Source organism: Xiphophorus maculatus, chromosome 10, assembly GCF_002775205.1.
Source record: "Xiphophorus maculatus strain JP 163 A chromosome 10, X_maculatus-5.0-male, whole genome shotgun sequence".
In the NCBI taxonomy this organism is placed as follows: domain Eukaryota; kingdom Metazoa; phylum Chordata; class Actinopteri; order Cyprinodontiformes; family Poeciliidae; genus Xiphophorus; species Xiphophorus maculatus.
Genome location: NC_036452.1, coordinates 23365501 through 23388981, shown reverse-complemented (window position 1 = coordinate 23388981; position 23481 = coordinate 23365501). Strand labels below are relative to the sequence as shown.

The window sequence follows — 23481 nt, the reverse complement described above, 5'->3', positions numbered from 1 at the left end:
CCTAACTCGTCACACATAACAATGGCGGACTACATGATCGTCTTGTGGTTTATTAGTTTCATAGTCCGTTGTTACGGCTCATTTGCAGAGGCTCTTCCGGGTTTGGTTCTCAGTCTGAGGCCGTGTGCTGCGTTTCTGCCCCTTCTTCCACTTTCCTATTTTCTGTGAAATTAAATAAATTGTCAAAAGATGTAAATAAAGGTCATTAGTGCCTAATAATTAATAAAAAAAATTATTAATTCAATGTGACACGAAGAAGAAGCTTTTCTTTGTCATCACCCAACACCAAAGACTCCACTTGGACTTTGGTTCGTCATTCTTATTCTCTTTTATTTACCACTATGTGTGTGTCCTGTATCCATGTCTAGCGCCACTTACAGGTGTTGGGGGTACAAACAGCGTTTTGGGCTGTTCTCAGTGTTTCCGTGTGGATGAAAAGAAATCCTGGAAAGATTCCGTGTGGACATTAGGTACACATCAACTTTAAGGCCTACAGGCCTCGTTAAAGTGCTTCTGAAACGATCTGAGACAGACGGGATAAACAGCCATACTTGCACACACTCACACCTAACAAGAATTCACGAAAAATCAGGGGGAACATACAAACTCCACACACAAAGACCCTGAGCCTGGAATCAAACCCAGGACCTTCTTGCTCCCAGGCAACATCCAAATAATAATAATTGTAAAACAAACCTGAGCAGAAGTGTTGCAGTGACTATGCCAGGCCTGCATGTGGTGCTGTAACAGAATTTGTATTAGAAGGTTTCTGTTGTGTCTGAGGTGCTTGGAGTTGATCAGTGTTTTTAAAGTTGCTGGGTAATCGGTGTATAAATGAAAATCCAATCAATTAAAACACATTACAGTGACAGTTGGGAAAAACCTGTTTCTATTTTGTTACCGATCCAATTCCATGTAAATGTAGAGCCAGCATCACTGATACTTTTTATCTAAGTTTGATACATCGTCCGACTTCTGACTTTCAGTTGTTTTTGTAGTTTTTCCTTTGAATTATTTTGTTCAAACCTAGAACAGAATTTGGACAAAGTTTATTGGTGTCTTCAAAATATTTTGATGACATGTTAACATGATAAACAGAAACAACAGAAAAACAAAACAAATTCACTTCTCCATAAAGAAACAAATTGCAAAGAAGTATAACTTGAGAGCAAAGCAAAACACAATGTTTTTTGAGGTAGATTTGTGGAACTACAGCCCAAAAATAAAATACAATTCCAAGAGGAAATCTGGAATGAAAGCCTCAAAACCATCATATGATGGTCGCATCAGATCAACGCCATCATGCCAGCTTTGATCTGATACTGATTGATCCACCTACCTCTAGCAGAAAGATCAAATGTTGTTCAAATTACCCAACAAAACGAAAGAAAAACAAAAAACAGTGACATGGTCTTTTCATCTAAAGCAAGACATATAAAGTTCAGTGTCATGAGTCAATAGTGCAAGGTCATGTATTCCTACTGCGCTAACACCGCTAACAGCTAGAGAGTGAGCACTTACCATTGAGTAGATATTCAAATAAGCAATAAAAATCTTGCTTCTGCTGACATAACTTTGTTTTTTGTTTTTTTTCCCCCTGAAGTTCTTGTGCCACCAACTGGTAGGATAGCAGCATGGGCAGTCGGCCATTTTCCATATAAAAATGTCCCGACACATACAGGCTGCCTCCTTCATTGTAAGAGAATGGATCTAACACTAAAAGCATTTGTGTGTGTGTGTGTGTGCGTGTGTGTGTGTGTGTTTGGGATACTGGTGGTATTTCCAGATAAATCACTCTCAGTTTGCAGAACAGTCAGCCCTCACCTATGTAAACGCACCCCTGAGGGCATTAGATTCATCTGCCAGAAGAAGGTCCACCTCACACACACACACACACACACACACGCACCCCCCCCCCCCCCCCCACACACACACACACACCCTCACCCTGCCCCCTCCCACTCCCTTCTCTCAGCATGGAGATGGATGGCCAACGTCTTCTTTGTCTACATGCAAATGGACTTTAACCCCAAATTAATGGATAACTCCCCAGAAAGGCCTAATAATGCTCTGCTCCGCATTGCAGGGCCAGCACAAGGTTGTGTGAAGCCCTGAGCACAATTTCATTTGGGGAACCACTTCCTGCGAAAGGCTCAGGCATTCTTTCAAAAAGGTCATTTTGTGGCATCGGCTGGTACGTTGCGGCCTTTTATGCTGCACAGCACTCACTGTAGCAGCAACAAGCAGCTGGGAAGAATCATCCTGAATGCAACTACTGGTAGACTTTAGAAGAAGAAGTGGATTCCTCATGTACACAGCTTGATCTTATGATAGGTGGTTTTAGCTATTTTTACCTTCGTGTAACACTCTGTGGTAGTATTCAACCATAGCTATGCTCCCATAATAGATTCAGATTCCCCCGAACTCCCACTCACACGGCACAACGGGAATTACAAAAACAGAATTGTGCAACAGACCCAATAGGGTCTGCTTTGTTATTTCTGCCTGTGGGTCCAGAGGAAGCATCCATAAACTGCATAAAAATGTACTAATTTAAGTTTTGAGACATTAATCTGCTCAATGTGGCCTTCAGAAGATGGGAGCAGGGATGGACATGGTCAACATCAATAGTCAAGGCGATGGAGTGAAACTCGTTTAGTTCACTTTAACCAAGCTCTGGTTTGTGTGGCGATAATGTCCGATTTGTTTATGGAGTTGTGAATGTGTAATCAAACTTTGAAGCGCATTATAGAGGCAAACTCTGGTCTCGGTTCGGTTGAAGTGAACTCTGGTGCGGTTCAAATGCATATGTGAATGCGAGACTTCAAAAGCAGGACATGGACTACAGCGCAGGGCATTCTGGGTAAATACAACCCAAACAAATATCTAGCTCAAGCAGGAGGAACGACTTGTTGGTCTTTTACCAAAAGAGAAATCCTACAACTGCTGAAATCTGAGGAGTCTTCAATTGTGTTCAGTGTCTTCATCAGAAGTTTTTGTATCATTTTCTTCAGTGTTTCTTCCTGCAGTGTCCCTACAGGTAAAAGGGGGTGAACACGTTCATTTGACACAGTGCAGTGTGAAAGAGAATGGCACCAGCTGAAAATGTAACCAATCTTGCAATCTACTGGACTATCAGGTGTGAAATCACTTCCTGGTTGTTGCAACAACCTTCCCAACTTGTCATTGTTCTTCTTATGCCGTCTAATGAACCATCATTGGTTGCAGGTGCGTTAAGTCAGGGAGAGAACTAAAGCATGCAGGATGACGGCCCTCGAGGACCGACTTTGGGAACCACTTCCCTAAATGATGCCCAGTTGGTACAAAGGTACAAAAGTTGGCCCTAAAAGTATCCCTCACGTTTATGCTACGTCACACATTCAGCAGCCTGAACTGGATGGACCCATGAGTTAATGTTCATTTCAACATCTCATCCTACTGTCTGAATCTTGCAACAGACACTGACTCATTGAACCATTGACTGTGTTTCTCCAATCTGCTGTTGTTCAGTATCGGTGACCCTGTGTGTTTGGAGTCTGTTTTTTTTCTTCCACACAATATTACTGGACATATTCACATTGTCGGATCATTTTCTGTAAACCCATAAGACGATTGTATCCCAGCAGATCAGTGGTTTCTGAAATGCTCAGACCCTCCTGCCTGGCGCCTGCAGCCACCAACTTAAATCCCCTTCCTTCCACATTCTGATGCTCGGTTGGACCCTCATCCAGTCAACTTGATTTTTAGATGCGGAAAAGCACCGGCTTGCTGTCATGGGACTGACTGAATCCCTGTTTGTGATAGCATGTAGATGAACAGGTGTACCTAATAATGCGGTGAGTAAGTGCATTTGCAAATCCGTTGTTTGTGAACCCAAGTGCCTTAGGGTTCCGGAGCCAGCGGGAGGCCCTGAGCAAAGTCTGCTTATAAATCAGAACGGCTCTGTGCAGATGCAGACGGCCTCGCTCATAGGAGCAGCAGCTGTCAGTAAGAATGCAGAAAACGGGGATGTGTTTTTTTGTTTTTATTTTTCTCCACAATGAGTGCTTTGGAAATTAAAGAAAGCCTGTCTCAAAGGGGGAAATTTCAGAAACCACACAACCGCTCTGACCAACCTCCTCCGCCACAACAGTGAAAGAAATCCCCGCCAGCGTGCCTCCTTACTGTTTTCCCACCCTTCTTTATAACCCCCCTTGTGTGCCCCTCTCCCCTCCACCACAGAAATATCACATTGTTGTAATTCTATTTGCGTTTTATGTGCTGACATTTGAACTTTTGGGGCTGTTATATCCTACGCCAAATGCACGGGATGATGACAGATATGGTGGGAGTGGAGGTGGTGGGAGGGGTGGGGGAAGGGGCGCAGGAATCAGGGTGCAGATATGATCCCCCCCATTAGCCGCGGCGCCGCGCTGCTCCGCAACATTACCACTGCACTAAAATTTTATTTTAGTAGCGCTGCACTCGCTCGGCTTGATCAGGAGAAATCCCCCCTGAGCGACTCTGACTGTGTTGTGCATTTAGGAGCCAGCTCTTGTTATATACAGTATTTCTCTGTGAACAATAAACCCACAACCTGCATGTGTGTGAGCACGTGGGGGTGTACGCGCGTGTGTGTGTGCGGGTATGTGTGTGTGTGGCTGTCACCCTTGAGCGCAATCAATGAAACACAGCCATTTGCTTCGTGTCAGGAGCAGACCGGATTACCACGGACGTAAAAATTCATCTGGATAAGGGGCCACTTGTTGCTGGGAACGACGATAGCTGGAGGTACGAGGAGAGGAAATAGGAGGAGAGATGTTGGAGCAGTTTCATCAAAACAAGACGAACCTTTTAATACATTCCATATAAATGTGCATTGCTAAGAGATGTCAGTTTTTTCTGCGTGCTTTGAAATATTTTTTTTTGTGTAACTTTCCACGTTTCAATTCGAGCTGTTAGGTTTTATTTAACTGAACGGAGGTTTTTCAGAAGCCCTTCCGAAGCATTTCATTCAAATTATACGTAACTTATTCTTTCTTCTTCTTTTTTTTTTCTTACCAAATCTCTGCTTCCACCCCACATTACCTCAGAGGCAGATGTGTCTAGTTAAAGTCATGTGTCAGGTTTAACTTTATTTAAGAGATAAAAGTAATTAAATACAATTAAGTCATGGTAAAAATGGAACTAAAAATGGTTGGAACTTGACACACACACACACCACCAACACCCTTGCATATGAACTGCATCAGGTCAATTTGACCATTTGCCGGTTCTTACTGCAATTTTGTCAATACATGCTTAAACCAAATCATTCCGTGCCCATATATTAAGCTGCTGTCTAGTTTTTTAAAAATTTATTTTATATGAAGTAAACTAAAAAATGTCATAAAAATACAACAATCTTATATGTAATTTTAACTAATTGCATAGCATTTTTAGTTCTTTTAATCACACCCTATTTCAATGGCTTGTTCTAATCAGCATTTGGGTCATTCAGTTATCATGAAATGCGAGCAACATCCTGCTAGATATAAACTATATTAGTACCATAACCACATTTCCCTACAGTAAATTACAAGCAGATTATAGAAAATGACTGTACTTTAAATCATGGGTTGTCAAAGTACCCATGACAACCCACACATACACACCCCCACACACCCATCCCCCCACACACACGTGCAAGCACGTAATATAAGAATACACACAAAGGCCAATACTCAAGGACACACACTCTTACAGTTCAACTTTTATTTTAGCTAAATATTTATTTGAAATTTAATTTTGTCATTGATTTAACACAATGAAACTCTAAGCCCAAGTACATGGATGAAACTTATGATTACAGTTTAAAAAAAAAAAAAGTTTTATCTGAACCACTGACTTTCTCAAAAAGCACAACTGCATAATTTCCTCTGAACATCTGACCCATTAAACCATTTTTAATGTCCCAATTAATTTGACAAACCAACTCTTTCCACTAGTTCAACTTGCCCATTTTATCTGTAAATGTTTTTTCTGAACATGTGGACCTCATGTGGAGCTTTTCCACATGAGCCACTGTCCACCTGTACAACTGGCACATTTTACAAAAAACTATTTTCCCAATTAACATAAAACTTTTGGAATATTCTTTCTGAAATACTGGCACTTACTGTATTTGAACAACTGTCCTATTTTACCAGAAGAACTGCCACATTTAAGTTAGACAGCTACTATGTGAAGAAGACAATTCAGGAATTAAGAGAAAATTAATTTTAACCTTTTAATTAATCTAATTACATGTAATTACAATCATAAGACCTTTTACCTTTTATCGGCCTCTTTTCAAACAAATTGTGTAAAATTGCATAACATTTTTCATGACTATTTGTCTTCTTCTTATTATTATATTTTGTTGTTCTCTGTTGGAAATAAATAAATAAGCACAGACCTTTTTTTCAGATAAAATAACATGTACAGTTCCACAACTGTTCTGTAGCTATTTTAAAAAAATTGGACAAAAGAGCCAGTCTCCATGATTCAGAGAAAAACCTTAACTGTCTCATGAAACATTGCATGGATAACAAGTCGGGTCATGTGGTTGGCGGTGCAGTTCTTCTACAGTCAGCGGATGACACCCGTGCCCTGAATTTCTACCCTAACCCCCCCCACCACTTGGAGTTTCATTCAGCTCCACAAAACGACACGTGAAAAGCGTAAAATTCATAGAAATGACATGTGAACCGTATCCTGGGTTGCATGCTATTTATACGCATTGCCTGGAAACCCCTGCTAGTGCGCACTCTGAACTTTTCACTCATTCCTCAGCCCGTGGTGTTGCCACGTTCACTCAGTCTCATGAACCACGCAGTGTTTATGGAAGCACTGTTGTTGTTGAGAAGGGTGACTGCACCAGATGAGGGAGGCAGCAACATGCCCTCGCCTCCTGATGCTAACACCTGTAGCATAGTTTGCAGGTAGCATGTGCTAGCAGCAGATTCTCACACTATGATTGAGTTAAAAAAAGAGACACAGTTTCATTTTAAAATAAAACCTAAAACAGGAATGTATAATGTGATCATATTTATCTTACTACAGAAAAGCTGGTTATGACTACAACTGTGTTGCTAACAAAATGTAACATGCTAACTATTTCTGCAATGTTATTTCTAAGCTTGCTATATTGATTTTGAATGACAAACTTAAGCAAACTATATTGAATCAACATCACAATTTTATTTTATCTTTGAAGTGCTCATTGCGCAGAACATTACACCTTGTTGCTGCACTGCTAACCAGCTAACTGGTACAGCCAACAGGTTAGCTTAGTCATCCTTGTCTTTCTGCTCTTTATAGAGAAATACAAATATAACAAGCTGGTGCATTAGTTAGGGTATCTGCCAGGGTAGCCAGCCAGCAGTCAGCTGCCTAGTGGTCACTGTTTGTTGCCGTAGTTTTAACACGTCATTAATAAAACGAAAGTTACTAGTTTTTACAGAAATATCCGTCATTTTTCAAGGAGTTGAATTTGTCTTTATTGTGAGCGAAAGAATCATGTCAGGGCCTTTCTTCACCAGCAGCATGCAGCAACTGGTGGGGGAGGGTCTAGGCCTATCACAATAAGCAATAACTCAATTAATCAGTTAATCAATTAATCGTGTGATGAATTCAAACAAACTCAATAATATTTATTGATTGTTTGTTTTTCCTCATGTTTCTGTCTTTCTGCCAAAAACTGGATGACAAAAGTCTTCAGTCTGGTGCTTTGGTCTCAACTGGTTCCTGTTTTGAACGGCAATTTTATGTATGAGGATTTCATAATTAAATGTATCTGTTGTTTCAGTTTTTATCTATTTATTTTGAAATGTCTTCCAGTTCCAGTGTTAAATGTTCATTAGAATTTAAAGTTTATTGATTTTTGAGAATGTATTATTGCATTATTATTACACCATTACCAGTATATTACTTGAAAGTGGTCTCAAAACAACAATATTAGCGTTTGTTCCAATGACTTATTGGACAAATTGTCATCCAGCAAAATTTGCAATGGGAGGGGCAGCTACCTGGTGCTCCGTACTAAAGCCAGGGAAAACTTCTGTCACTCTGGGAATTTCTCTGCCGTGTCACTCAAAGGATGAAGGCTTAGGAATGGTAAGACTTTGAATGTTAGGATTGAACCTGTAGCCTTTCAAAATCCTGCTGTGTCTTCATACCTGCAGCTGGCTTGTGACTCATTTCCAGGTGTTGATTGAGTTGACTGAAACTCATGCCGATGTTCGACTAGAAACCCAGGAGTAACAACTTTTTCCATGGTTCTCTAAAGTCTCAAAGTTTCCTCTCTAAACGGTTTCATCCTTTGCTAATTTCACACTTATGAGACATGACTATTTGCTCTTCTTGTTCTTATGCATTTTACCAGTAAATGCCCAGAATGCGACGACTATTCCCAAAACAGTCGACTTCCAGCTCTGGGACATGTCTTTGTGAACTGTCTGATACTCTGTTCATGCTGAATTTCACTAACCACATCTTTAATCACAGCCAGCCTCGGGCTTTGAAGGCAGACATCTGGGTCAGACCAGAGGCCAAGCAGCCGAAAAGAAAGAGACGATAGTTATAAACTGTAAAGAGAGAAAAAAAAGAAAGAAAAGAAAAGAAGAGAAACCCAAAGAGAAAAAGCGAGTCACTCCTTGTGCTGCTCGAACCTACTGGATCAGCGCTGAGTTGACCTTTGACCTCCCAGCTGGACCAGAAAAACCAGCCTTTTGGACACACACTTCCCCTTTTTCTTCGCTGAGCGGATCACATGACTCTCCGGGGCCGACCACACCAAGCCGCGTGATGCTGCTGCAGATGTGAGGACAAGGGGGGGGGGAGGGGTTGGGGGGGCGGGGGGGGGGGGGGGGGGGATTGCGAACTTAGAAAAAGGGGGGAAGAAAAGAAGTTTTTAGTGAAAGATTGGAAGGGGAACAAGGGCTCTGAGATGACACGGAGAACAAGCGATCGCGTCAGCAGACAGCTAGGAGGGGGCCGGAGGGGGGTCACAAAGCTAGCTTTGTTTCTGTTCTGGCTGCAACATTAGCAGCTGCAATCTAAAAATCGCTGAGAGAATAGAGGATGGATGGCCAATGGTGCGGAGGGGGCGAATGGCCTGGCGTGATGTTAAAGAGACGTCTCTGTTTGTGCCCGGAGCGCGCTGTTTCATAGAATATGCATACAGGCCATAACTCATGCAGAGAAAGGAGGACCTACATGACAGATTCCACGATGAACGCGACGCTGTGTGTCCTGTGATGTAACATCCTTTTTATGGCTGATATGCATTACAATATGAGAGCGAAGATGAAGGAGTTTACTGCTTTGGCATGAAGTCACATCCGAGGACGTCTGAGCTCACCAGTTTGGAGCTGCCTCAGTTATTCACCTCTGGGGTCGCTGGACCTCAATAAACCAGAGGTCAGAGTAAGTTTTCCATGCAGTCACCGTGTGTGAATGTGTGTGTGTGGGGGGGGGGCTTGTTTATGATAGAATGTAAGGACTATTTTCCCAAGAACTACGACATCATGAGGACTGTCTACTTATGGGACCCGAAGCCCAGGAACCATAAGAAAGGGTGCTGGTTTTGGGTTGGGGGTTGAGCTTAGGACTAGGGTATGAACTAAATTTAGGTTAGGTTTAGGAGTAGGCATATGCTGGCAATGGTAAGGTGTAGTAAGAGTCAAGGTTAGGTTATAGAAATGATTGAAAAATGAAGGGAAGTCAATGCAAAATCCTTTTGAAGAAAGAAAGACATTCTGTGTGTGTTGACTGCATGAACAAGTTCTGTCTTTAGTACCAACAACACCAGGAAGTTGTTGCTTCTATTGTTGTCTAAAAACAGTAACCGGAAAAGGATTTTATCTATTGGTTTAAGTCTTATCTTTCTTGCCACACTCTGATGATTCAGCTATTAAATTTACATCTCTCCTACATCACGCCAAGTAATAAAAAAAGCACCTTCTAAAATTTAAGCATCTTCTCTTATTTTTGTCGATAAGTCTTCACTTTCTCCTTCAGCCCAGTTAAAGTATCTGGGTGTCATCAGTGACAGTGTTTTGTCATTTTACATCCACTGTAGTGCCTCGATATGAATATAATCTCATATTTATTGAACTCTTCCTTATCAGGGAAAGTATAACAATCATTTGTACATTTATCAAAAGCAAAAATTGAAATGTACTTAAGTAATACTTTAGTTTTAACTTAATGAATAGTATGGCTGCTCACTAATACAGTCAGGAATGATCCGATTGGTGGTAACATTAATCTACTCCCCAGTCATTGATTAATCAATGAGGACATAAAAAAGAACATAAAACATTAAGCATTAAAGTTATTCCACAAGATATGTCTGTGATTTGGATTGAACATTCAGAGTATCAGCTTATTATAAGTTTAACTTTATCTAAATTTCTTCTGTCTTCCTAGAGGTTAAAGAAAGGGTACACAACCAATTTTTTTACTTGTAACATCTGAAGTTAATCTGAGGGATTCATTTTTGGTCAATCTTTCAGACTTCCTTAGCCTCTTCCACCAGAGCTTGTCACATTAGAAGAATGAAGAGTGTTTGATTTGAATCTAGCAGTCGTTTTGCTGAGGTTCAATAAGGTTCCATTGCTGCCAGTGCGGTTCTAACTGTTTCCCATCTTTTGTTGTGGAAATCTCTGAACAACAAGCCACTGATTAAACTGAGGCTCACTCAGTCAGGAGGGTTGCAGGCTGACTAAGGCCTTTGGATGTTTTGAGAGACCCTCACTCTGCCTCATGAACAAACCAAGTTGGATATGATGGAAAAACAGTCTTAGAGAAAGATACTAAGTTAAAATGGACACTCCTTCAATTTGTGTTTAGAGGAAATCAGAATTCTACCCATAAAGAAGAGGAAAGCAAGAAGACGTGGTGATCCAGCTTGCTTCAATTTGGATCGGGTCTCTCTTCCCCCTGTCTGTTGTTCTGTTTTGAATATTTCATCTCTGAGTCAGGATTCAGAACTCGGCTCCGGAAACTAGCAGCTTCCAGGGAAGCAGACGTCATCCGGACCTGATCGGAAATCAGAAAAGAATTTTGGAAGGAGGGTTTCCACGTTGCATTTGATCACCAATAAGAGTGATGAAAACTGAATGACTGAGAAGCATTAGGAAATGCTTCTCTACCAATGTGCGACTTTTTACTGGTTTGTGTTAAATGTTTAGTTTGTAAAGTTGACACCCTTATTATCCAAACAGTATGTAAAGTCACACAACATACCAGAGGACTTATGAGCATGTTCTATTGATGTTTTTGTGGTGGTTTTGGGGTTTATTCATTTCCACTCACTTCTCCAACACAGTGCAAGGAGATGGGTGGGCCAAGGACAGCTGAGAGATGTCATTGGACTAGCCCAGTGTCCTTAAATAAAATCAACCAATGAGACGTTGCGGTCAATAAAAATGATTTTCGATACACTTTTTTTCCCCTTCATTTTATGAAAGCCTTGGGCTGGCTCAAGGCTTTCTGGACAACGCATACTGGGTGTTGTCCAGTATGCCATATGACCAGTCAACCATGGTCTTTCTTATCCATCCTGTCCATCCAGCTTCATGCTCATGTGTCTCTGTGGAACTGAGGGGCTTCAAACGTCGGTCCAAGACACTCAGAATATCTGAACTCCTTCAAATTTTGCCTTAAAACTAGGGGTCCACTAATTACAGTTTTCTGGCTGATTACCGATCTTTAAAAGTCTTTACCTGCCAATTCCAATTTTGGCTGATATAAAAAAAAATTCTCTGAAATGACGCTCAATAAAGCAAGAAAGTCGCTGAGTTTGTAACAGCAGGGGGACTTTTGTTAACTGCAAACATGCAGACATGACCTGGTGGGCTGGTCTGTCGATCAAACCTCTCTAATCGGACAGCAGAAGTGGACGTGGCTGATCTTTAGACCTTTACTGAGGTAGATAGGATCGGGGGATAAAATCGGCTTCAAGTTAAAGCAACAGCTGATCACTGATCTCCCAAAGTTCAGGAAAATCGGTACCAAAAAAGTGACTGGCGGATAAATTGGTACACCCCTGCTTAAAACTCATCTCAGTAATGCTTCATTGTTGAAGCGTATCCAGGTTGCACTCAAACCAGTTCTGTTTAGTCTGTTCATTAGTGGTTTGTTTGGACAGGTGTAAATGCAGACCAAAAAATCCAACTCTGGTTCTCCTACACACCGACATCTTGGTTGAGATGAAGTTGCGCTCATGTCTTCTTCAGAGGTTTTTGGTACAGCGCTGAATGTGTTTGGTTCATTTGACACATGAAAAAGAACCACAGCAGCTGAAAATGGAACAAATGTTGCAATTTTGGTCCTCAGTCAAACCGACTATGAGGCATGGAAACACCCTTAGTCTGTTTACCGTTTTGATTTTCGTGTTCTGTGCTGTAATTGTACGTCGACCTTTGGGGTCTGGAAAGGTGCGTAAGAATGAAATGTATTACTATTATTATTGTGGTTCATTTTGGCACACACACCAATACAGACGGGTGCCCATACGTGTGCAGGCAGGGCTGAACAGGGAGCGACTGTATGACACCACGGCTAGAGGCGTCGCTTCTCGGGAGCAAATCTCAAACATTTGTCCACGTTCATCAACGCTGCCAGTTTGAGGAAGACTCTCTCCAAATACCGCAAGGCCGAGCGTTGTCTTCTCTGCAGCTGCTGGATTCTGCAATGACTGTTGCAGATGTTTCCTGTCTAAATGTGTTTACCACACGATGGCATGCAGTCAAGAGGTCATTACGAATGGCTCGAAAAGCAACACAATTGTGTAGAACAGCTCAGCAGAGTTGCGAAAAAATTACTTGGCGCTGACAGGTGTTAACGCTCTGTTTGAGAAGGAATCCGTGATGGGGGGGTGAGGGGTCACCTGACACCTCTGATGGTATCTTACAGGTTGTGTTTACCCAACACAAGCAGAGAGGAGGGCATTATGAACTGATGACCTTCTTTAGGAACTGATGTAATTGCAAGGTAATGCTTTGAATGTCTGAGTTAGACTTTTTGTTTTAATGTTTCTATTAAGGCTCACCATCCAGGGCGCCATTCTGGCACTGGGGTGGCACTCGGCAGCAAAAGTGAGCTACAATCAGAACAAATTTTTGTTTTATGTTTCTTGTCAATTCTAGTCAAAAGGGTTTGTCTGAAACAATAGAGATTATTATCTGCAGACCTTGAACGACACAAATTTGTCTCAAAAGCGCACATGGTTGATGCTGATGGAGACTTTTTTTAAAATAATAATTATTATTATTCAATTAGGACAACATATTAAAACTTTTCCACATATAAAGCCTAAATCACATTTTTATTGAAGAGGACAGACTAAATCTTATTCAGTTTTCTACAGTGAAGCTAAATAAATGAGCAAAGTGGTTGCCTTTCTTTCAATAAAGAAGTTTGAATCTAATGATTCACACACATTCCTTTCCAACAACAACAAAAAAATCTGGCTACTTTCTTTGATTGATTAAAATATTTCAAGCTTAGTATATTATTGAACAGGAGCAAAATTCCCAATAAAACTTTTTTGCGTTTTGGTTCAAAAGATAAAATAAAATTGGGCCCTTGGTTCACTTGAGTTGATGATTTTGGCCCACATAACAAAAAGGCTGATCTATAAACACATTCCTGCCAAATAGGACAAACAAATATACACACTTATACATAAGTAGAGTAGATATGCTTTATGTAAATGTAGTTCATGTCAGTATATGGCATGAACTTTTCTGGCTTTAATTTGTACAATTGTTAGGATTTTGATTGGTGTGGTGTATGTGCTGGAAACTCATCCTCTTCCCTTCTGTTCATAAATGCTTCCAAAGCCAAAGGCTGAAAACCATACCCGGAAGATTTATGTCTGTATTGTTGCTTTTGGTGTTGAAAACAGTTTCTATTTTTCATCAGGGGGAAAGGGGGGGCAGCCGCGGTTTGGAAAAGTCACAGCAGAATTACTTAGCGTGAACGTTGAGTTTGTTTAAGTGGATTTTCCCCTTCTGGAGATGCCGGCAGGGCCTAAAAAGCCCTTTTTGTCCGTGTTGTTTGTGTGGAAATGTCTGACGATGCATTTGTCCAAGATGCACACGTCTCACTTCATTCTGACAACTCCCAAAATCTGCCCTCATGTGAACACTTGACATCTTAACCACCTGTTTTTATTATTATTATTATTATTATATTTTATTTTTTTATAGCTGTTGAGGCTCAAGCCAATAGTAAAAAAAAATTTACATCAGAAAAATATGTTTAAAACTGACCTTATTTAGTCCACATGTCCGATCTGGTTTTAGCCTAAACAAAGATGTAGAAAGTCGCGGTTGGTTAACCCATTTGATCAAATTTCCAAGCATATTTAGATAGCAGTAGATGTCTCTAAACATCTCAAGGCCGGACGGAGGAGTGGGCACAGAGCAGGCGCTGATGAAAGACAGTCCAAACGAGTCCTACTTGGAGTCGGCCGGAGGGGACAGATGTGGAATGAAGCCGTCTCATTAGATGAGAGCAAGATGTCTAATATTTTGTGCCTGTGTGTTCAGACACATATCAATTTCAACATGAAACTTGGTAGTGGCAGCATCATGTTCTGATACAGAACAGTGAAGCTGCATAGAGGTGACTTCTCCTCTAGGACGGTCCTGGAAGATGCACTGGTGCAGAACACAAACACTCTACATCTATTGGAACTGAACTCATACTTTCTTACAAAGCAGAATGAAAGAAATGTCTGGATGGACAGAGGTTTATTTCTAAAAACAAAACAAAAAAAAAAAAATCTTTAACTTCAACAAATTCACATTGTTCTTCTATTTTACAACAGAAAACAGTTTAGTTTTGGTCTAACGTCAAATTTCCAATCAAACACATCGAAGTTTTACAAAATGAGGTCAAATACGTTAGTAAACACCTGTGGAGGACAGATTTGATTAAAGAGCAGGAAATAATTTAAAAATATATCCTTATGACTCATATAATGACGTCACCGTGTGCACGTGAAAGCTTGTTTCTGGGAAGAGAAATGTTTCTCTCAACTAAATATTTTGTTCAATCAATGAAAGAAACGGGGAAAAACCCTGAAGATTACATGACATCATATCTGAGGTGAGTTTGACTGATTTTACAGAATGATCTGTTTGTTATGTTTTTATAATCCGGGACATCCTGGATGGACCCGCCTTGTATGTCAAGGGGTCCAGGGGGAGGAGGAAGAGGGGGGGGGGGGTCGCAGACTTCCCTCCCCCATCCTCAGTTTTGGGGATCTCGGCTCTTAAATGCGGTCATTGGCGACGCAGGGGTTAACGTGGTGACGTAGTTATCCCTGAAGCGGTGACCCGGTGAGGGCAGCGGGCAGTGCATGAGGGGCCTGGGGGGTTGATGAGCGTGGGGGGAGTAGCGAGAGGAGAACGGAACAGAGTGCAGGAGACGCTTCAGTTTAAAGACATGCCCACTCCCACTCCCACTGCGTTCTGGTTCCTCCACGCAGATGAGAGTATCTGGGAGGAATCTGCGTTCTCCTTCGTTCATTCTGTGTTTTTTCTCCTTTCTTTCTTTTTTCCGGAGCGACGCGGGGAGGTTCCTTCACGCCAACTCCTAAAGCTGGTCTGGACCGTTCTGACACGATGAAGGGCTGCGGGGGGAAGGACGCGCAGAAACGCCGCGGACTCTTTAGCGCTTGTGCTAAATGTTTATTGCGCCTCTTTTAATTGAAGCCGCATGTGTGCCTGCGAGCAACAGAGGGGTCTCTGAAACTCTGGAAAACAGCTATAAATATATAAGTGTGTGTGTGTGTGTGTGTGTGTGTATATGTGTGTGTGTGTAGGTGTGTGCGTGTGCGCGCGTGTGTGTACACATGTAGCGGGACATTCATGGCGGCGGTGATGAATCTCTAGAAAGTTGGATAAACCGTGACCTCCAGGCGGTAATTAGGGCCGATCATTTGCCAAAACAGCCGCCACTAAAAACAAATATCAATTAGATCTCCGGAGAAGGACTGATTGCTCCATTTTCATGCCATGCAGGGTCGAGATACTCCACGAATAAAATAAAAATCCAAGGACCTGGAGCAGCAGAGCGCTTAGAGAGAGAGAAAGAGGTGGGAGGGTTTTCCTTTAACTTGGGTCAAAAAGTGGAGGCCGGAGAAATCCTCCAGATTCACGTGTGGAATCGCTGCAGCTCAATCACAAATGAAAGCAAAAACAATAAAACGTGTGAAAGCCGGCCTGTACACTGCAAAAAACTAACACGTTCAGTTTTAATCCGGAGTATCGCCACCTTAGTGAAATAATTTTTTGCCAAAAGTGATTCCCTCCATTTCCCTAAATCGTCTTTATGCAATAAAAAGGGGTGATTTTGTAAAAAAAAAAATATAAAAAAATCACTATATCAAAAATGACTGAAGGTGACATATTTGTTAAGAGTGAACAAGAAGGGCTTCCAAAAACGTCATCCATTAGCTACAGCCACGTATCCATGGAGACCAGCAGGAGAGGCCTCTGGTCATGTGACTAGAGCTCACTGCTAAAACATATTGATTAGAAATTAGCACCACAACAAACACCAGATGAATCATATTTTCTGCAGAGCAACTGGAACGTGCTCAGCTCGGCTGTAACGTCACTTCCTGATCCACACTTCCACGTCAGAACCAAATCAAACACACCTGCATTATTAGCAACCCAAATCGTCATTTGGTAGCCATGGAAAATAGTTTACATGCCACCTTGTTAGAAGAGATTTTAAAAAGTAGTTTCAGCACCAATTTAACTTTTTATAATAAAGCAGGTGATGAAATCTCACCCGGTGAGGGAAATTATTTCAATAATTAATTTAACTGATTTAGTTGACTAAGAGCAATTCACTTATTTATCTAAAGTGCTGAATTTAGCTAATTTGTACTCAGAGATGTTGGTTAAATTTGTTTTATGGCTCAAATTCTAGCTGTTTGTTTTTGACAGTGTAGAAGCTGAATTACACCTTCCTTTCTCTATTTTGGGAGGCTACACCTTCGGAAAGGGGGTGTAATGATCCATAAGCCCCCCTCCCCTGACGAAAGGAAAAGGAGGAGGGGGCTGGGGTCGGTGCAAATTCAAGAAAACCTTTAGAGTCTCCAGGGCGACCGCGCATGTGGGAAAGATGGAGCAAAACGGAGAGTTTCTCCATCAATTTTCTGTTTAATGTCATCGCTGAAGAGAGAGAGAGAGAGAGAGAGAGAGAGAGAGAGAGAGAGAGAGAGAGAGAGAGAGAGAGAGAGAGAGAGAGAGAGAGAGAGAGCTCGTCGCTCTGACATAAATTCGCTATTATACAGCAGCTTCACGCAGACGCACTTCCAGAGGATCCGGCGCTCTGTACACACGCGGGGAAAATCCCTGCGTGGAGAAATCCAGCGAGGAGCTCGCGCGTAAGTAAGCAGAGCGCCGTTTGAGCTCGAGCGTTTTAGATGCGCTGTTGTAGTTTGGATACATGCGGAATTTGAGCAAGATTTTTTTTATTTTATTTTATTTTTTAAAGAAAAAAAGTTATTTATCGTGCAAGTTGTCCAAGAGGCGGGCTCTTATTAAATACACGAATTATGGACAACTTTCTAGTTTCTTGTTGCAAACCTTTCACTTCAATATTTCAGGGACAGCAAATATCTAGATGACGGTCTTATGCAGTTTGATGTTAATACAACTAAGTTTGTCAGTTGTCTGGAGGAACGTGGTCGCATGACGAATGACTCCCATTAGTGTGTTACGCTGCAGGTAGAGGACTGCCACACGCACGCGCGCACCCACCCACGCACACACACCATGAAGTCTGTGGCTGGCAGAAGTTGTCTGGTTTCTGACACTGTGATAAAGTGGAATTAAAGTCAGAATGTGTATAATAACCCTCTAGATCAGAAGGTTCGCTGCATTTTTTCATTGATGAGACACTAATTCTTAATCAAGTTAACAAGAAACAATTAGGTAAAATTTTGCTCAGACATTTTTCTTCTTTACCTACAAATTTAATTTGTAAATTTCAATATCTATCTATCTATCTATTTATCTATCTATCTATCTATCTATCTATCTATCTATCTATCTATCTATCTATCTATCTATCTATCTATCTATCTATCTATCTATCTATCTATCTATCTATCTATCTATCTATCTATCTATCTATCTATCTATATATATATATATATATATATATATATATATATATACTGTATATATTTACTGTATATATACTGTATATATACACACATCACGGACTGTTTTCTTCACACACACATACAACCTGTAAATTTTATCTGCCATTATTTATCTATAATCCATTCCCTAACATTCTTGTATATTCTGTATAATCTGTGCATATAGCTCCCATATTTATATTTATACACAATATCTATATCTCTTGCTATAACCCCTTATAGTCCATACATACATAGTCTTGTACATCTGTAAATAAATATTTATATTTCGTAGAGCACTTCTGGATAGATGCAAACTACATCTCGTTGCTTGTACTTGTGACAGTGCAATGACAATAAAGTTGAATTCTATTCTATTCTATTCTATTCTATATATATATATTCTGTTAAATGAATCTTTATTGATTTTCATTTTACTCCATCTAGATTGATTTTGATCAAATTTGATGAAACTGGAAAATGTATTTTGCTTAAATTTATATTAGTTATTTTTTAAGTAATTCTATTTCATTACATATAATTTATTTCATTGTAATTTTATATCACTTACATTTATGTGGATTTATTTTATTTTATTTAAGTGTAATTTAATAAATAAAATATTTTTTCATTTACTTTTTAGTGCATACTAAACTATTTAAAATCGCTTAACATCAAATTAGATAAACTTGACTTCAAATTATTATACATGTAGAAAATCCTAGGCATGAGTAGAGACTGCGTTAGATTACTCCACTCTGTAAAATATATTTGTTCCGATTTTTACTCCGAATTGGGTTATCTAGAATGCAGCATTACTCAGTCAGGTCATAGATTATAATAAAGTAACTTTTAGGTTCAGCCAAATATTTATTTATTTATTCATTTTCCAGTTATGTACAATGAAGTGACTTAATATGTCCCATAAAACAAACCGGTCGGATTTTCTTTCCAGACTTTCTAACCTTCCTCCAGTCTTTGACGTGTCAGCTGTTACTTTGTGTAAATTTGATCAGCACAGAGAAAACGTGACAGATCTGAGTGATATTTGCTTGTTTCCTGGGGAGCGTGTGATATTTCAACATATTTGAATCCAGAGTTTCGGGTGTTTTGCTTTCGTTTGCAGCGATCACAATAAAGACAGAATCCGCCTCGATGTTACAGTCAGAAGTTTCCTAAAGCTGCTCATGCTCCAGGACTTCACTTCTCTGTCGTTTTATTGGAGGAGTCGGTTTCTCACAGAGCCGAATGATCGGCTGCAGGAGGTCAGCTGACCTCCTGACCCCTCGGCCCCTCCTGTTCCTGCAGGGCTTTTTTCCCCCCCCTTTTCTTTCTTTTTTTTCTTTCTGAACACATTCCCACTCTTTTCAACACTCCTCTTCGGACCCTCGGCTCTCAGGGCTTTCTCCACTCAAGTGGGACGTATTTTAATGGATCTTTGGAGCTCGACAAGAAAAACACCGAGCCCGCTTTTCATTTCCAGCGTCCCGTCACGTCGAGCGTGCAAGCGTGGTGCACGTGCACACGGGAAGTGATGCTGACATTTTTTTGTGTGTGTGTGGGGGGGAGGAGGATACAAATCCAACCGAGCCGAGGTAGAGGTTGGCATATGGGGGGGCGCCGTGTGGTGCTGCAGCGTGTCCAGCAGTTGGTAGAGTTAATCCTGTCATTTGCGTGTGTAATATCAACACACGAGTTCACAAGTTGTCTGAATATAAACTCACATATCAGCTGTACGCAGTGAGAGCGGCGCAGCAGGGAGGCACAGTGTGGCTGTTTATGTTGAAACGGTTCTGATAATTAAAGCTTCCACCTGCAGGTTCTGATGACAAGAAATACATGGTGGAGTTTTCATCAGCTTATATATATATATATATATATATATATATGTGTGTGTGTGTGTGTGTGTGTGAGACAGACTAATTTGTTGCCTCATGTCACCATATTCTTCTTCTGTGCCATATCATTATTTCCAGCTTAAAGTTATTAACCGGTTGTTTGTTGTTTCACCAGCAAACGTTCACTTACAGTAAAGATAGATCTGGCTCGTCCAATGTGGATTTCCATAGCAAAGTTCCCCAAAAAAAAAAAACACACTGAAGGGGTGGGGGAGGGGGGGAGGCCAACTCTGGTTTGTGTTGTATTTGGTTTGATGACATCACAAGAGGCGCACCAATCGAGAACGGTCAGCCGGTATTTGTTAAAACTTCTGAAGGAGTGATTTGACTGAAGTGAGTATTTGAATAAACAGAGCACGACAAATAAAAATAAGCAAACGCTGAAGTACTCTGACTCGTTGCCTTGTGTGATGTCATCACGCAGAGCCTCGTTTTCCAGAGCGCAGGCGCTGACGACGTCAAGGTAGCGAAACGAACCAGAAACGACAGCGGCATGTTGCTCCGCAGGTGACAAACTCCATGTGAAGTAAATTTAAGTGATTGCATCAAAGCGTCTGGGGAGGCAGCTTTAAAACTGTCTGGATATGCTGCTGGTGTGTGTTATCGCTCATTCCTGACTGTTCTGTATCCCCTGACCCGTTGTGAGCCTCTCTGCCGGGATGATCCGAAATAGCTGCACAGAGAGAGAGAGAGAGGAAAAGGTCATGTTGTTTTTGTCTCCAGTCCACTACTGACTTCATCACGTTTGCTCCTGTCGTCACCGAGGCCAAATTGTTGCTTGTTGCAGCTGATGTTTACAATGTGGAAAGGAAAGCTGTCTGAAGCGTTTGTGCCATCACACAGCCAGAACGCACAGACATCTACTGCTGGTGTTGGATAGTTTAGGAGGTGTTGGGGTTGGTGGGGTTGGGATCCTGATGAGGCCCTATGTTGGAAATTCTGACCATTAAACATCTTTCAGACGGTATCTGGTGCAGGCAGGATGGCCGCCCTCCACCGAGGGCCTCCTGGGGGAGACCACTCTCTATTTGGACCTCATTTTAAACCAACGTGTTTCCCCTTGATTCTAAATTGTGTGTGTATGTTTTTTTCTTTTTTTAAATGTGCTCCTTTACATTTGAAAAATGTTTGCTTAGACCAGCTGGTCTTAGTAAACTGTGAGGTAACAGTCAGCCGGTGGATCGCCTGGGAAGAGGTGATGACGAAGCGAAGCGAGGTCAGAGACAACCGATCCGAGTTTATTACGTCATTAACCGGCAGAATAAATCTGCAACAATAAAACATAAGCTACAGGAGCTCACCTGCTAACGAACAGCCTGGAGTTGATCTGAAATTGATGATTCCTTGAATCGTCATGATTCAAAACACAATTGTTATTATTATTATTAGTTGTTTTTCTTTAATCTTTGCACATAACCAAGTCTGTTAAGTTGATTTGACCAGCCTGTACCTGGTTCCCGCTGGAGTAAAAATGGCCACCCACTCTGACGGATGAGCAGCTTCTGACAGAGTTGCATTTAAATTCTGAACCCCTCCAGCCTGGTTTTCTTTAAAAAACACTTCCATGTGTTAGTTTTCAAATTTCTCACTTCCTCACTTCCAGCTGAAGGTTTCTGCAAGATGAATTCGCCGCAAAAACACAAGTAGCTTTGGTCTAGCTTTCACTGAAAATATCGTAACACACTTGAAACAAGAAAAAAACTGACATACAAGTAGCTTTTCAGTAAGACATCAAAACAGCGTATTTTACTTTCTCTTATTACAAGAGATTTTTTGCCTGTCACAAGCACCTTTTCATTAATAGGAATTATCATTTCAATCATAATCATTTCAAAAATTGTGGAAATGAAATCCTAAAAAAAAAAACAGCAGTATTACAGCAGAATATATTCAAAATAACCCTGATTAGCTGAATTATGCCTTCTGTGATGTCATCCGCCTTCCTGTTTTTAAGAACGGTGATTTTTGTCTTGACCGAGCGAACGTGTTACATCAAAACAGCAGAACAAATGGAAAAACTAACTGTGTCCGTGGCACGCCGTTCTGTGGGTGGCAGGCCACATCCAAAGTGAAGTACAGAGCAGTCCGGCTGGTAGCTTTAAAACAACCACACCAACAATAGCAGAGGAGGGAAGAAACTGCCCGGTGTCTGGATGGGGTATGAGGCTGGGAGGCGGCCACCGACCCGCCTCGCTCTGGCACTGGAGAGGGAAGGAAGGCAGCAAAGAGGTACAGAGAGAGAGAGAGAGAGAGAGAGAGAGGAGGGAAAAGGAGGAAGAAGTGAAATAAGGAAGCAAGGGAGGGGAAGGTGGAAAGTGTCAGTCAGGAACGCTTCATTGCTTGAGGACAATCCGCGTGCAGGATCAGTCTGTTTCAAGAGCAATCAGTCAATCCGCATTAATTACCCCCCCACCCCTTCTCCACCCTTCCTCCTCCTCCCCCCACTGGCACACGGACGAGAAGGAGGCTGGGGGGGTGGGGTGGGGGAGGTGGAGGGGGTGTCGTGTTATGCTTTCTCTCTCATCCACACACCCATCCCCCACCTTTTTTTTCCCTGCTTCTTTTAGGTGAAAAGGAACCAATAAAAATCAAGCAACAAAAGCCTTTTTCTTGTCACTAAATAAATTAAATGCAGATTTCTGTTTTAAGTGGCAGTCCCCCCACCACCCCTCCTCCGTCCCCCCTCCACCCTTCCCCTTTCTCTCCACCCTTCCTCTTTTGTGAGCTGCGGAACAGGATTCTTTATTGTCCCCCCGGTCATTAGTGCTGTGGACAACACTGTTATAGGGGGAGAGAACTGGGAAAGCGAGTCATTTTATAATAAATGTGGTCCACGTTTCACTGGTGTGGGCTGATGGGTCAGTCAGGATTTCCCCAACAGTGGCTCCTGCTGGATTTATTCTATATTTTTTCTTTTTTTATTACTTGTTTTTTTGTTAACATAAAAATACACATTGTTTTTAAACCATATATGATTCTTTTCAAGAAAAAAAAAGAAGCTAAACCTGCAACTGTTGGGAAGTTGCATCAATGAGTGAGAGACTGAACAAATTCAGCCCCGTTTAAACAGAGACGCGTTTGTGTCACTGAAAATGATGTGGAAAAAAATGAACTAGAATTACAGTGTGTCAGTGCTCTGCTTACCTTTTAAAACATTGCCTTTGCACACCGTGGAAGGTTTTGCAAACAGGATGTGTGTGTGTGTATGGGGGGGGGGGGGGTGATGGCAGAAAAGAAGCTTGGACATGCAGGCCGCTACAACAGCATAGCAAATATCCTCTAGCTTTGTCCTTATTTGATTTTAATAGTATCAATTAACTCTCCGTGCATTCACTTTTATAAGCTAGATGAGCTGCGGAGCCCAGCTTGTGCTCGGGGGGCCAGGGGGCCGGTGGGGGGGGG

The 23481-nt window shown here is 41.5% G+C and overlaps 1 protein-coding gene across 1 annotated transcript in view; it reads left to right on the top strand.

The window, feature by feature from the left end:
• The first annotated feature begins 17328 nt into the window (after window positions 1–17328).
• The window catches only part of bahcc1 (BAH domain and coiled-coil containing 1), an 81693-nt gene continuing 75540 nt past the window's right edge, over window positions 17329–23481 (top strand). The window contains exon 1 of the mRNA XM_023341506.1: window positions 17329–17419. The gene's annotated coding sequence lies outside the window, so the exon portion shown is untranslated. The remainder of the gene's footprint in view (window positions 17420–23481) is intronic.